Source organism: Sus scrofa, chromosome 13 (genome assembly GCF_000003025.6).
Source record: "Sus scrofa isolate TJ Tabasco breed Duroc chromosome 13, Sscrofa11.1, whole genome shotgun sequence".
NCBI classification, from domain to species: domain Eukaryota; kingdom Metazoa; phylum Chordata; class Mammalia; order Artiodactyla; family Suidae; genus Sus; species Sus scrofa.
Genome location: NC_010455.5, coordinates 140,389,689 through 140,406,394, shown reverse-complemented (window position 1 = coordinate 140,406,394; position 16,706 = coordinate 140,389,689). Strand labels below are relative to the sequence as shown.

At 43.8% G+C, this 16,706-nt stretch overlaps 1 protein-coding gene across 8 annotated transcripts in view; it reads left to right on the top strand.

Moving 5' to 3' along the window:
* The window catches only part of NR1I2 (nuclear receptor subfamily 1 group I member 2), a 32,559-nt gene continuing 16,118 nt past the window's right edge, over positions 266–16,706 (top strand). For 4 of the 8 annotated variants that reach the window (XM_021068536.1, XM_005670184.3, XM_021068538.1 and 1 more), the window contains exon 1: positions 268–556. The gene's annotated coding sequence lies outside the window, so the exon portion shown is untranslated. 8 annotated transcript variants of the gene reach the window in all.

The window sequence follows — 16,706 nt, the reverse complement described above, 5'->3', positions numbered from 1 at the left end:
AAGAAGGCAGCTGAGACAAAGGAAGAACTGTTTGGAGATCTAAGCTCAAATTAACTTTGCCTCAGAGGCTAAAGTGTACAGATCCTCAGATGCATGAGACTTGCTCAGAACTAATTCGATGAAGCAGCTACTAGCAACATTCCTCCCCTTCCCCTGTGTTTTACAGTGAAAACAGAGAGAAAAAGTGGGGGGTGGATAATGAGAGTAAATACGGTAATCTGGTCATTTCCAAGTTCAAGTGCTGGACTTGGGACTTAGGAGTGCCAGACAGGGGCCACTCACAGCCTACATCTGACCTGGACTGATATGTGGATGAGAGAGAAGATTGGCTCCAATCCTGGGAAATAAACCGATGAGTAGGACAGGGAAGAGGAAGCACTGCCCTGATTTCAGCAGGAGTGGCAGCCTCTCGCCCAAACGAAGTGTTCACTCCTGAGAAAAGCAAAGGATTAAGCTAATGCTCCAATCTTTAACAAGGCCGCTACTTCAGGGCTACTGATATTTTGATCAAAGCAGACCTCACCGAAGTCAGAGCCAAGACGTTACCACCAAGCAGGTATGGTTTTTCTTCCTTTCTCTCTTACTGGGGGCAGACTGCTCCCAGGTCCATGTGTAAGAAGTATGGGAACACAAATGTATCTTACCTTTGAGGTCAGTGTGTATCATGTTGTCCTCGTTGCTCTCCACGTTTCCGGGATGGAAAAAAATCATGAAGGCAATCACTTAATATTGGTTCTCATTAACAGTACTTCCTTGTCCGGCATTTGCCTCCCAGAGAAATAATCACAGAGGCAATCTCAATCCTACATGAAGTGCCATGAGTGAAACATACAGGTAGCCCCTTCTCTGCCATAGAGGTAGAGTCTCCTGACTCAGAAAATACCACAGGCCAGGACTGGAGCGCTGGAACTCTGGGAGAGGGAGCACCCCAGCCCTGGTTCCTTTCATCTTGTGGCGTTATGTTGTAGACAGACACCAGGATCAAGGCTGAGACAAAACAGCATGATAGTCACAGGCCCTCCCACGATTCGAGAGGGGTCCCATCTAGGCCTGCCATACTTTGAACAGCCCTGGTACTGAGGTGTTTTTGGACCAGTGATTTTTCTGCCTCTATATGCCAGAAGAGGCACCTTGTCCCATAGAACTGACCCTCTCCTACATGTGCTCAGGGCCACCAAGCCCTCCTCCCCACATCACAGCCCAGCTGGCTGAGGCTATGGCCAGACATTTTGCTTTAAGGCAATTCAGCACTGGGGGATGGTCAGGCGTTACCTCTGAGGCCACCACACCTTAACTCAGTGTGTCAATTGTGGCAGGCCTTATCCTCCCATCCCATGGGAGGGTCTGTGGTCACCACCAAGATGGCCAAGGGAACTGGATTATCTTCACTGGGATGGGTGTTTGGTCTCTAATGATCTGTGCAGAATGGAAGGTATTCTAAGCAAGGCCCCAGAGGCTACTGCTTGTTTAATTAGTTGGTTAATAAGAAAGATGATTTTTCCACATGCCAAAAATACTTATTTAAAATACATATTTAAAATACACTTTAGTTATGTAATAAACTTAGTCTAAACAAGAAGATGGCCAACTATGGCTCGTATGTGAACCATTTGTTTTTACAAATCAAGTTTTATTGGAATGCATCCATGCTCATTCATTATATAGTATTAGTCATAGCGCTTTTGCCCTACTACAGCAGAACTGAGTAGCTGCAAGAACCAGTCCAGTTCCCAAAGCCTAAGATAGTAACCATCTGCCCCTTTACAGAAAAAGTCTGCCAACTCCTAGTCTCAAGCTATCAACTCGTCCCTCAATTGTTATGGAATAAACATAATAGACAACCACAAAACTGATAAAATGAAAAAGGAATATGTGAAGCTAAATTCTCTTTTAGCCATCCTGCCAGTGCTGATTCACTGTTCCCTCCAAAGTAACTGCTCTTACCAGTGTGATATACTTATTGCCAGAAGGTCTCCTCTGCATTCACAGACTCATACATCCTAATATACTATGCACTGTCTTACAAGTCTCCTTGTTCTCCCATTCATTCCCATATTCTATGTGGAGACCTTCCATATCTATATATAGTTTTACCTCGTTCATTTTAACTGCTACATGGTATTCCACAGAATACAATCCTTTCATTTAGCCATTTCCTGTTTGATAAATATTTCAGCTGTTTCCAACTTTTCACTCTTACCAACAATGCTACAGTGACCTTCCTTGTCTGTGTCTTCCTGTGCTTGTGTGCAAATGTTTCCCTAAAGGAGATACTGAGAAGTTGAACTGCTCCATCACAGGACAGGTGCATTAATTTTTGATACTGCTGGATTGTCCTCCACAGTGCCTGCACCATTTCATACCCCTCCCAGCTGAGAAAAATGGTTACTATTCCACCACACCTTGATTCTTGTTATTTATTAAACATTCGATTTCTTTTTTTTTTTTTTTTTTTTTTTTTTTGGTCTTTTTGCCATTTCTTGGGCCACTCCTGCGGCATATGGAGGTTCCCAGGCTAGGGGTCAAATCAGAGCTGCAGCCGCCGGCCTACACCACAGCCACAGCAACACGGGATCCGAGCCTCATCTGCGACCTACACCACAGCAACGACGGATCCCTAACCCACTGAGTAAGGTCAGGGATCGAACCTGCAACCTCATGGTTCCTAGTTGGATTCGTTAACCACTGAGCCATGATGGGAACTTCTTTAAACATTTGATTTCTTTTCCAATTGGATGAGTGAAAATAGTAACCCATTTAAAAATATTTAAATTTCTCTGACTACTAATAAATTAGTTTGCCTGACTGGCAAAGTACCACAGACTGGATGGCTTAAACAGCAGAAATTTATTTTCTCACAAGGAGGTCAAAAAGTCCAGGTCAAGGTATTGCAGACTTTGTTTCTCCTAAGGCCTCTCTCCTTGGCTGGCAGACTCTGCCTTCTCCCTGTGTCCTCCCACGGCTTTCTTCTGTGAGAGTACCCCTGGTTGTCTCCCTGTGTCCAAATTTCCTCTTCTTACAAGGACACCCATTGTGTTGGGCTAGGGCCTACCCTAACGACCACATTTGAAGGAATTACCTCTTTAAAGCCCCTATATTCAAATGCAATCACGTTCTGAGGTACTGGGGGATACCAGTCAACCCATAACAGCCCGTGAAATTGGGCTTTTTTTTTTTGGCCACGCCCATGGCATGAGGAAATTCCCAGGTGAGGGACTGAACCCACGCCATAGCAGCAATCCAAACTGCTGCAGTGACAATGCTGGATCCTTAACCCAATATCCTGTAAGATAACTCCTGTACATTTTAAAAATATAATTCTTGGCTATTCTATTTCCTCTTAATGGCTCATTCACATCCTTAGCTCATTTTATATTGTTATCTTTTCCCACCCATTTGAAGGAGTCTAATATTTATTCTTGATGCTAATCCTTTGACATGTATAATAAACATTGTCACTTGTGTTTTAAATTTTGGTTGCACCATGTTTCTAGTCCACAGAAGTATTTATAATATTGCTTTTGCTATAATTATTTTAATGTAGTTAAATTTATCAGTTTTCTCCTTTATGGATTTTTCTTTGGTTCTTATTTAAGAAAAACTTTTCAACAATGAAGATCATGACAACATTTTGGCACTTTTTAATACTTTTTTATCATTTAAAAAATAGGTCTTTAGCCCACCTGGAACTTATTTCTATTAATTATTCCAACAGTATTTATCAAAAAGTCTGTCCTTTTCCTATTCATTTGAAATGTCACCTCTATCATGCACTAAATTCTCTATTTTATATGTCTGTTCCTGGATACTCTGTTACTTTGTATTTATTTCCTATTCCTCAGCCAATTTCCATTACAGCTTTACTGTTTCTAATTGATTTTTTACTGATATATAGAAAATCTATTTTGTATTTTGATACTTTGGCTGATCACCTCATTAATTCTCTTAATCACTGTAAAAGTTTATTTTCTGTTGATTCCTTTGGAATTTCTTGGTAGACCTCATTATATGTAACAAGAGTTGGTGGTTTTTTTTTTTTGTTTTGTTTTGTTTTGTTTTATTGCCTTTCCTTGACCTTCTAGCACAATGCTAAAACAGTCTCAGGGCTGATGCATACAGTTGTAGATGTTGTACACTGCACAATTCTAGGGGTACAATTCACACTTAGATGTCCTAGGTGTTCTTGGCATGTTCCTGATTTACGTTCATTGTTATTTCATACTGTAAATTCATATTTCCTGGAGCTATCTCTGCAGGATTCTTTGGGGCTGGGATTGTGTCACAATCTGGGAACAACATAGGAGTGTTCACTCTTGCACATGAGGTCCTTCTAGGTACTGTGATTTGAAGGGGACTGGGAAGAATTCTCTGCCACCTGATACCTGCTCATCCACCTGCTATACCTCCTGAATGTCTCTGATCCACTGAAATAACAAACTACAAGGAAAATTAAGAGACATAGCTAACCCCCTCACGCACTATGTTATACAATTCTCTTGGGTCTCTATGAATTCCAAATAAAGACCTAATCTATAAAACCATAGGCAATAAGAGCACTTCATGTGCATGTAAGAGAGAGGCAGTTAAATCAGAGGTCACTGCACCTTGTTAAATATTGGAAGAGGGTACGGGATGTACTTTGACTTGGGCTGACCAATGTCTAGGAATAAACCTTCTGACCTCTTTGATGACTGTGTCCCAAGAAGCACAAAGGTCAAATTTCATTTCTGGGCCCTGAAGGTAGCAGCTGACCTTGCATATTTAAATTCATACAAGGTGATTTTTGCTGAGTGTCCTCTGTGTGTCTGTCCCATGCCAGGGCCAAGGAGGGGGAGACTTTTGTGCAGAATATTTGATTTATTTCAAAAAATTATAAATACACCATCTCATTTTATCCCCATGAGTTTTGTGACAAAAATTTAACTTGGTGAATCTATCTGCATCATAGAAAGAATAAGAATAAAGGGGAAAGAAAAGAAGTTTTGTCATTTACTGCTTTTGTGACCTTAGACACACCTCGAAGCCCAATTTCCTCATTTGTGAGGGAATAATACAACCTGCCCCACCCTGCTTAACTGCGGATTAAACCCTGCTCTGCCCACCTCCCAGCACCTCCACATGAGATAATGATTTTGAAATCATTTTGTTTTTGTTTTTTTTTTGTTGGGTTTTTTTTTTTTTTTTTTTGGTTTTTTTTGTCTTTTGTCTTTTTGTCTTTTGTTGTTGTTGTTGCTATTTCTTGGGCCGCTCCCGTGGCATATGGAGGTTCCCAGGCTAGGGGTTGAATCGGAGCTGTAGCCACCGGCCTACGCCAGAGCCACAGCAACGCGGGATCCGAGCCGCGTCTGCAACCTACACCACAGCTCACGGCAACGCCGGATCGTTAACCCACTGAGCAAGGGCAGGGACCGAACCCTCAACCTCATGGTTCCTAGTCGGATTCGTTAACCACTGCGCCACGACGGGAACTCCTGAAATCATTTTGTAAGCAACAAAACCTCTGCAATGTGAGTTAATAAGTTTACCAAACTTCTCCCTTTACTGAACAAAGGCAACAGCTTTATACGCTTCACTGTCGACTTCTTAGAAATTTGATTCTTATATAATTTCCCTTTACCTGCCTTTCCCCCTCTTTATCCTGTGCCTCCCCCCACACACGTGTGTGCAGATATACACATATTGTAAAATACACATATTATATATACACAAATAAGACATATAAACATCAAACATATGAAATAATCTTGTTTCCAACAGCTTCTATCCCTAAGATCATGACTTTGCTACCACTGTCCCTTTTCACTTAAGATTCTGTTGCTTTGACCCCAAGTTGCTTACTCTTTCCTCCCTATAATCTCAGTGATCTGGTTCCAAAGCTTTTTGATTTGACTCTTCTGAAGATTAAATGTATTTGCATCTCCTCCCCACACCTCTTGGGAGGGGGCTATCTCACCCCCAAACGTATACTGACTTTAAGCAACAATTCATACTGCCAGCCATTTCACGTTTGGTCATTTCCTCTATTTTCTGGAATGCTAGAGATATTTTTATTACCTTATCCTCTGCCCAACGCTTGGTCATGGTCTCCATCACGTCCTTTTTCTAACTTGCCCATTTTCTGTCTGGGTGGTTGGATTTCTTACGTCCTGCTGCTCTGAGTGAGGACTGCAGATGGGTAGCATCATCACCAGCATCCCTAAGAAGCCGGCCAGAAAGGCAGGAAGGGAATCAGGCCCACCCCAGATCCAGGGGTCAGAATTTTCATTTTAACAAGCTCCCCAGGTGATCTGTATGCACCGTAAAGTTGGAGAAGCTCCATCCTAGATCAGGAGCATGTGCTCAGAGTTGCCTTAAGTCCTGGGGATTCTGAAGCAGGTGTGGAGTAGTAGGTAATGGTCTTGGCTGCTAGAGACCCAGGCCCTATAGAGATTTAGATGTGGTTCAAAAACTAAGGTCATTCAGGATCAAATGCAGCTTACCTGACCTTCCTATCTTTTTACTCCTCACTGTAGTGCTTTTAGCCACTGTTGCTTTTCTTTCTTCTTTCCTGCCTTGTAGCTTCTGTCTCCTCACAGCTCCTCCTGGCTCTATGTCACACCTTCTCTCATATGTCCCAGTGTCACCTGTGCAGGGCAGGACTGACCTCTGGGGGCACTCACCTCCGTCTAGTATTTTGCTTTTTCAAAATATTCTCTAAATATCTGACCAACATTTAGAGATAGGTGACTTTTTAAATTGTGTACAATACACATAATATTTACCATCTTAACCATTTAAGTAGATGGTGCAGCAATGTTAAGTATATTTATTCTGTTGTGCAATCACTCTCCAGACCTTTTTCATCTTGTAAAGCTGAAGCTCTACATGCATTAAACAAGGACCTCTTCCCCCAGCCCCTAGCAACCACCATTCTACTTATTTTTAACTTTATTGAAAAAATAATTGCAAAGATAGTTGTATATATTTAAAGTGTACAGTGTGATGATTTGATATTCACACACATTGTAGAGTGGTTACCAAGATCAAGATAATGAATACATCATCACCTCACAAAGTGAACACAGTGAACTTGTGTGTGTGTGTGTGTGTGTGTGTGTGTGGCAGTGGGGGTGTAAGAATGCTTAAGATCTGCTCTCAGCAACTTTCAAATAAATAAATAATACTGTTAAAAAAAAAAAAAAAGAGTTCCCGTTGTGGCTCAGTGGAAACGAATCCGACCAATGACCATGAGGTTGTGGGTTCGATCCCTGGCCTTGCTCAGTGGGTTAAGGATCCGGCGTTGCCGTGGTCTATGGTGTAGGTCCAGATGCAGCTTGGATTCTGCCTTGCTGTGGCACAGGCCGGCAGTGGTAGCTCTGATTCAGCCTCGAGCCTGGGACTCTCCAAATGCCGCAGATGCGGCCCTAAAAAGCAAATAGGTAGATAGATAGATAGATAGATAGATAGATAGATAGATAGATAGATAGGTAATATGCTACCGTTAACTGCCACAACTGCCACCACTCTCTGTTTCTGTGAGTTTGACTATTCCGGGTACCTCACATAAGTTAAATCACACAGTATTTGTCCTTTTGTGACAAGCTTATTGCACTTTGCATAATGTTCTTAAGTTTCATTCATGTTGTAGCATGTGTTAGAATTCTGTTCCTTTTCCAGGCTGAAACTATTTCATAGTATGTATACACCACATTTTGTTTATTCATTTATCTGTTGATGGACATTTTGGTTGCATCCACTCTTTGACTGTTTTAAGTAACACTGGTGTGAACATGAGTGTGCAAATATCTCTTCAAGACTCTGCTGAGTTCTCTGGTGGTGCAGCAGGTTAAGGATCTGGCATTGTCACTGCTATGGCTTGGGTTGCAGCGGTGGCATGGGTTTGATCCCTGGTCCTGAAATTCTGCAGGCACAGCCAAAAAAAAAGGAACTTGCCTTCAATCCAGAAGCGGAATTGTAGGATCATATGGCAATTCTATATTTAAGTTTTTGAGGAATCTCCATACTGTTTTCCATCATGGCTGTATCATTTTACATTCCCACCAGCAATACATAAGCATTCTAATTTTTTCGTATCCTTGCCATCACTTGTTATTTTGTTTTAATGATAACAGCCATCCTAATGGGTATGAGGTGAGGTCTCATTGTGATTTTGATTTGCATTTCGCTAGTGATTAGTGATGTTGAGCATCTTTACATATGCATGTTGGCAAGTGATGTTCCTTTTATATGAAACGTTTATCACGTACTTCAGAGTCAAAATAAGTAATTTAGTCTGTGCAATTTTCCAACCAGATGACTTCTTGAAAAGCAAAAGTGTTTAGATGATAAAATAGTCCACTCATGCCCTGCACACAGCCCTATACCATATATTATTCTGTTTCTGGCTGTGTCTGCCAATTTCAGTAAGTTGTGGAGGGCTGTCCAGGTAGTTAGCTGGACGGCCCTCTGTACAGGCATAAGTGCCCCTCATCACTCCACAGAGACCAGTCTGTACTGTCAAGGAGTGTTTCAAATCTCTACTCCAGAGTTGTGACTACTTTGGTAGGAAAAAGACCAATGTATGGTTTACCTCATTATTCCAACAATGTTTTAGTGCCCTTTGAATATGATGACCCCCTTGGAAACAGCCCAGCCAGCGGGCCCTTTAGTTTGTATGCCTGACATTCAGATTCACTAGGAGAGGATCTGAATGGGTCAGTGGATCTCTTACCTCTGGGAAACAGACACTGCACTATGCCTCTCAGGCCCCAGGAAACCTGTGGACCCTTTGCTCAGTGGTTGAACCTGGTCCAACCAGGAGTCCCTCTGAGGGCAGCTGTGGGTGGGACAGGCCCACTGAGCACGCTCCTCTGGCAAGGTCAGGCTGGGTGAGTACGTGAGTCTCCTTCACAAGGACAGAGATGGGAGGTTGTGAACACATGAATTTAACACCATTTGTCCCCTTGTGTAATTGTCTCACAAATGTTGGCATTTTTATCTGAAACATGCTGTCTTCCTCTGATGTGAGGGGAGGGGAGAGTAAATTTCTATCAAAAGCTTTCCTTGATCTTGCTGCTTTTCAAAATCCCAGATCTCATTTTCCCTCCTACCTTGCTGCCAACCCCTGTTATCTTGGAGCCAAAGCCCACTTTGCCCCCTTCAGAGTTGCCAGCGGAAGAGTGAGCATCAATCCCTGTCACTCAGGCAAGAAGGCAGCGTTAACAGCGTGGCAGGGAGGCAGGTGGGGTCAACCACAGGCCAGGGAGTCCCACTCCATCCAAGCCATGGAAGGGGCCTCTCTGAAGACTTCTTGTTTAGCCACTTCTGTCAAGGCATTTGGGCCTGACATCAGCATTGAAAGATAGCACAGAGGAGAGTGCGGTAAAGCTCTGTCTGCTGGTCTGAGATGTAAGCTCCCCTGGAGACTGCAGCAGACTGCGTGGCTTAGTTTTCAGGTTGCATGTGTGTGTGTAGTTTATACATACATATGTGTGTAGTTTCATAGGTTTTATATATGTGTGTGTGTACATACACAGACACACACACATATCTGTAGTTTTCTAGGTACAACAGAACCAGAGCAGATGTGGATTTAAGCTAATGAAGCTTAGGTTTCTGGGCCCTCACATGTGCTCCTCCCCACATCATTTGCTTCTGTAACATTTTTGAAAGTAAGATATTTAGCCACAGTTGTCTTAAACAACTTCTGCTCACTGCCTTATCTTCCTGAGGTCAAGTGGTGATGGAATGGCTGTGGCATGATGGGGGTCTGGCTAAGGGCAGTGAGTTGGAGATACCTTCAGTTTGGCACATGGCTGCAGTTGCTGAGGCAGAGCGGAGTCACTGCTAGCCATCCAGCATGGACATGGTGCCAGAAACGCCCACTCTGCCTGCTCGTCCACCGTGCTGACAGGAAAGTACAGGGCCTGCATGTGTCACATCACCGTGCTCTGCGGTGTCCAGCACAGGCTAACAGAGGGGACCAAGGTTTCAAATGCGTGGAGCCAGAACTTAACCTACGGAAAGTCCCTCCAAATATGAGAAAAAAAAATCTTGATAGAGGTTTTCTTAAGTTGACTTAGTTGTAAAGATAAAACTTCTCCACTATCATAATAAAGAGTAAATTTGATCAGCAATGCTAGAAGATTTCATTATCTTCTATTATTTATATTAAAAAAAAAAAGACATGGCATTCTCATTGTGGCTCAGCAGGTTATAAACATGACTAGTACCCAAGAAGTGTAGGTTCAATCCCTGGCCTTGCACAGTGGGTGAAGGATCGGGCATTGCTACAAGCTGCAGCACAGGTCAAAGATGTGTCTTGGATAAGGGGTTGCTGTGGCTGTGGAGCAGATCAGCACTGCAGCTCCAATTCAACCCCTAGCCTGGAAACTTTCACATGCCATAGATGTGGTCCTAAAAAGAAAATAAAAAGATGTTACAAAATCATTGTTCTATGAAGAGTATAATTCATTTTCTATTGCTGCTGTAATAATGCAGAAACTGGGAGTTCCCGTCATGGCATAGCGGAAATGAATCTGACTAGGAACCACGAGGTTGCGGGTTCAATCCCTGGCGCTGCTCAGTGGGTTAAGGACCCAGTGTTGCCGTGAGCTGTGGTGTAGGCCGGCAGCTGTAGCTCTGATTAGACCCCTGGCCTGGGAACCTCCATATGCTGCAGGTGTGGCTCTAAAAAGACAAAAAAAAAAAAAAAGAAAAGAAAAAAAGAAAAAGAAACTGGTGGCTTGATACAAGGTATATCACCTTACAATTCTGGATGTCCAAAGTCCCAAATCAGCACCACTAGGCTAAAATTAAGGTGTCACCAAGCGGGTTCCTTCAGGCAGGCTCAGAGGAGAATCCTTGCCTTTTTCAGCTTCTAGATGCCACCCCCGTTCTTGGTCTCTTCTTCCATCTTCAAAGCTAGCAATGCAGCACCTGAGCTCTTTTCCATCATCACATCTCTTTCTCTGAATAAACCCAGGAAAGACTTTTAAGGACTCATGTAATTAGATTGAGCCCACCTGGGTAATTCTAGGTAACTCCCCAGCTCAAGGTTTGTACCCTCAATCACAGCTGCAAAGACCCTTTTGCCATAGGTTTCACATATTCCAGGGATTAGGGTGTGAATATTCTGGGGGGTTGTTATTCTGTCTTCCACAGAGAAAAGTCAAAGATATCAGAGAAGTGTGTCAGGCAATTAATTAAAATGTTATGCTATTTTCCTGGATTTTGTGATTTTACCTGTCCTTCTTAATATTTGTAATTTATTGTGATTTCTCTCTTATTCTTTCTTGTAAACACATATTCTCTTTGGTACTTAATTATGTACTTGCAACTTTGTATTTTTTTTTCATAAAGAAGACTCCCTCAAGTGCATAATCCTCGGACCCCACCTAAGCTGACTCAGGGGCACCTCCACTAACCTGAGATCTTGGCAAAATCTCTCACTGCAGCCAGGGAGTGCCAAGCAGAGCTGACCAGTGTCTCAGTGACCCTCCTGTCTGTGCCCCTGGAGAGTCGCTTCCCCAGCAAATGCAGCATGTGGACAGGCCCTAAGGGATGCTCTGAATGATGGACAAGGGATGGGGAGGCAGGAGGCTGGGGCCTCTGAACTGCCAATCTCCTGCTTTGGCAAGTGCCTCCTGGAGTCACACAGTCAGCTGTTTCTCCCTTGTTTATGGCTACAACACTGGGCTTGTCTGCTTTTCTCTTGGGGGTCCTTTTCAGGCCTCAGCATTAACCAGCAGCTCTTCTGCTTTTCTTTTTGTAAGTTACCTTATGAAAAACACTCCATACCAGCAGTTTCTCTTCAGCCATGTTTAATCTGCCCTCTTCCTCTCCTATTGCTGCCTCCTCTCCTGCAACAGTGCTACTGGTCAAGGCCAGGTCCTTTGCTTGGCTTGAACTTCTTTCACTCTGCTCTCGCCTCTGTCTGAACAACAATCCCCCACTCTCACGTCCTTGGTGTGCATTCTCCATGTCTCTCAACCACATCCCAACCCTTGAGGAGGGCTTCTCTCTGCCTCCCTTCTAGCATTTACTGTTTCCTGCTCTAGTGAGAATTTCCTCCTTCACACGCTCTCTGCTAAACTTCAAACTTCACAGACAGCATCTCGGACCTCTTACTGGGCGTCTCTTTCTTGCACATAGACAACCACTTCCCACGTCAACACCCGATTTCTGGCCAGTTGGCCCAGGTCTAGCCACAGCACTGCTCACGTGATCTCTAAATATTTGACTCCAAAGGTTACTAGTTGATGGCTTCCCACTCTCCTACTTTCCTTCCCAACACCTTTCTCTAGTCCTTCCTTTTCACATGTTCTTTCTGCAGGGGAGGACCGTGCATTTCACACGTTTTTTTCTAATGTTTTCTAGTTTTGTGTTGTGATCAGCCATCTATCCCATATCACTGCGTCACCTCAGATCGTTCACGCTGAGGGTGCTGTATATCACAGCCGACTCCCCTGTGGATCAGGAAATCCTGAAGCAGCGTTTCATTTGGCCTAATTTCAGAATCTCCAACTGCTGTTAAGTCCCCACCAAGCATCAGGCTTCCTTTGTGAGTCTCTGGTAACCCTTTGTCCTTCACTGTTGGTCCCAGCTCAGCCCTGGGTTCCATCAAGTTCCCATCCTGCAGACTGCCTGTGCGGTCCTTTCTTTGCTCCCTTTTCACAAGAGTCCTATGCTAGTCTCCTCTCTCCTCTCCTCCTGGGGACCCTTGCTCCTTCTACAGCAGAAACCATTCATGTTTTCTTTAGAATCCCCCCCCACCCCACCCCCCACCGCCCGCCCTTATCCTCTGGCCTGGGGATGACCACTCTCCTTCCTTTCTTTCTCCCCAAGTTCAACACTATCTCCCTGAACTGCATGCTCTCCACCCTTCACCCCAGCAGGGGGCAGGGAGGGTCTCTCTGGGTCAGCTTCTGAGGGCAGGTACCTCCACAGCTCCTCTTCGCATCTCTCCCTGCCAGATCCGCCTGTGGCAACAACTCCAGAATATCACACTCCGCTCTTCCTTTTCATGCAAAGGCCACATCAGCCTCTCCCAGCAGATTCATGTTATTTATGAGGATCCTGAGCACCAGAAAATTTAGTGAGTGGAGAGAGGCAAGGGTCAGTGACAGGGGCTAGACCCTCTTGACAATAAAAGCAGGACAATACCTGCTACATCTCCAACCCCCGGGGAGCAAAATCCAAAGTCCTCTGACCTCCAGGTGACAGTGGGATAGCTGGTCCTGTTTGGTCACAATTAGTCATTCCCATGTGTATACCCATGTATGTCTTCATGGAGGACCTCCCTTCTCCTTTATTTAACAGGGGATCCAGGTCCTTTAGGAAATGAATCAACTGTCTATTTATGTCATCCTGGTCAGGCCACTGCTGCATGCACACAGGACTGAGCCTGCAGCAACATCAGTGGTTTTCTTAGGCAGCACACTGTAGAACCACCCTGAATGTGCAGCCCACCCCAAAGCTCTCCAAAGGCCCCTTGCCAAAGTTGGTTTTTCTAAGAGCTTAGTAAAAGGCCCTGGCTGGTGAAAAACAACAACAAAAGACTTCAATAAACAATGAATAAATGACAAAGACTGAGAACCACCAAATCTGCAGAAAACAGGCAGCATGAGCCCCAAAAAAACTGCACATCCTTTTAGTTGTATGGCTGTCTGTTCACATGAGTCTGCTTAGAAAGGGAAGGTGATGGAATACAGATGGAGCCTCTTTGGAACTGGTCTAGGGCCAGTGAATGGACACGCATTCCTCTGAGCGTGAAAGAGAGGACCAGCAGCTCTCCAGAGGGTATGGGACGAGATGCTTCTCCAGATGTGGGACGAGGCTGGAGTAGCAGTAAAGTTCCTTGGTCCTTTAGTTGCTGCAACCAACACTGAGATGGCAAGGACTGAGGACCTTAGGAAATCATTTTCTATCCAAGAACAGAGCTACCTCAAAGGAATCACATGGCATGGAGACTCTGTTTGAAATGAACTGCCTGGGAACAAATCTACACAGAAATGAAGGAGGTTTAATAAATGGTTCATCCATTCAGAATTGAATTTTGTGAAGGATGCAGCACAATGCTGAATTAGGAACACAGGTTTTGGAGTCAGACTGACCTGGGTTCAAATTCTGGCTCCACATCCTACTAGCTAAGCAATGCCAATTAATCACCTGCCCAAAGAGCTGGGTGAGGATGTGCACACTCAGGGCAGCAAATCTCAGGGCAGCAAATCCCAGCCATGTATAATTACTAAACATTAATTTACTCATAATTTATTGACGGCTCTTCCTTGCTGAGAATTTATCCCATCTTTAGTATTCAGCCTAAATAGAAGAGTGGATTTTACAATTAATTACTTTTGCAAAAGCCTCACTGAAGTATTTTAGTTTCATGGACTACAAGAGGCGATCATTTCAACTCTCTGCTCATTACACTTCAGATTCCCAAGCAGTGAGGAGCAGGTGCAAACCTCAAAGTAAACAGTTGGATTCAACTGAAACTGCACCTCTAGCTTGTCTTATTAAATTCACATGAAAGAGATATGTGGCTGGCACACACCAGTCACCTAGTTGCTGTCATTTTCCTGCCCAGAGGGCATCATTTGGTAAGGAAGACTGATGTGAGCATGGAAAAGGATCATGACTGCAGGTGCCAGCTGGCATCCCATCCACCCCAGTTCAGCTCTACATGTAACAAAGCCCCAGGCATTGTTTCCACGATATCTTGCCATCCAAACTTACTAATTACACCACTTACCATTTTATTTTCTGTCGTGTTCCTCTGTGTGGACTCCCAGCTGTCTGCTCCTCATGGCATGGGCTGGACGCTTAACTGGGCTGGGAGGCTCAAGAGGGCTTGCTCACAGGTCCAGGGCATGGTGGGGACAGCCAGAAGGCTAGGGCAGCTGGGCCTCCTTCATCCTGTCATCCCAAGGCTCTTCCTCTTCACAGGGCCTGGCTGTGTGGCATCAAGACAGACCATCTTTCTCCCCCAGAGGTTCAGGCTCCCCAAAGGGCAAAAGCAGATGCAACCAGGCCTTCTTAAGGTTTAAGAAGGTTTAGGCCCAGAACTGGCACAGGGTCACTTCCCCATAATCTACTGGTTAAAGCAAGTCATGGTCCATCCCTGATTTGTCCTGGGAGGGGATTGCACTAGGATGTAAATTTTGGAGGTGTGGTTTATTAGGGCCATCTTTGGAGAAGAGCCATCACAAATGGGACTTCATAAGAATATGAGAGAATGGGAGCTCCCATTGTGGCTCAGTGGTTAATGAACCCAACCAGCATCCATGAGGACGTGGGTTCTATCCCTTGCCTCGCTCAGTGGGTTAAAGATCTGGCATTGCTGTGAGCTGTGGTGTAGGTTGCAGATATGCAGGATCTCATGTTGTGGCTTTTTTTTTATGATTTTTATTTTTTTCCATTATAGCTGATTTACAGTGTTCTGTCAATTTTTCGCTGCATAGCAAGGTGACACAGTCACACATACACGTATACATTCTTTTTTCTCACATTAGCATGCTCCATCACATGTGACCAGACATATTTCCCAGTTCTACACAGCAGGATCCCATTACCCATCCATTCCAAAGGCTATAGTTTGCATCTGTTAACCCCAAATTCCCTCCCTCTCCCTCTTGGCAACCACAGGTCTGTTCTCCATGTCCATGCTTTTATTTTCTGTGGAAAAGTTCATTTGTGCCCTATATTAGATTCCAGATATAAGTGAAATCATATTGTATTTGTCCTTCTCTTTCTGACTTACTTCATTCAGTGTTAGAGTCTCTAGTTTCATCCATGTTGCTGCAAACGGCATTATTTTGTTCTTTTTTATGGCTTAGTAGTATTTCATTGTGTATATATTCCACACCTTCTTAATCCAAACGCCTGTCGATGGACATTTAGGTTGGTTCCATGTCGTGGCTATTGTGAATAACACTGCAATGAACATGTGGGTGCATGTCTTTTTTAAGGAAAGTTTTGTCCAGATATATGCCCAAGAGTGGGACTGCTGGGTCATATGGTAGTTCTATGTATAGTTTTCTAAGGTAACTCCATACTGTTTTCCACAGTGGTTGTACCAATTTACATTCCCACCAACAGTGAAGGAGGGTTCCCTTTTCTCCACACCCTCTCCAGCATTTGCTACTTTTGGACTTACTAATGATGGCCATTCTGAATGGTGTGAGGTGGTAGCTAATAGTAGTTTTGATTTGCATTTCTCTAATAATCAGTGACGTTGAGCATTTTTTCATGTGCTTGTTGGCTATCTGTATATCTTCTTTGGAGAAATGTCTATTCAGGTCTTTTGACCATTTTTCCTTTGGGTTGTTGGCTTTTTTGCTGTTGAGTTGTATAAGTTGCTTGTATATTTTAGAGATGAAGCCCTTGTCAGTTGCATCGTTTGAAACTATTTTCTCCCATTCTGTAAGTTGTCTTTTTGTTTTTATGGTTTCTTTTGCTGTGCAAAACTTGCCAGTTTGATTAGGTCCCATTGGTTTATTTCTGCTTTTAGTTCTGATGCTTTGGGAGACTGACCTGAGAAAACATTTGTAAGACTGATATCAGAGAATGTTTTGCCTATGTCCTCTTCTAGGAGTTTGATGGTGTCTTGTCTTACATTTAAGTCTTTAAGCCATTTTGAGTTTATTTTGGTGCATGATGTGAGGGTGTGTTCTAATTTAATTGCTTTGCATGCAGCTGTCCAGGATTCCCAGCAATACTTGCTT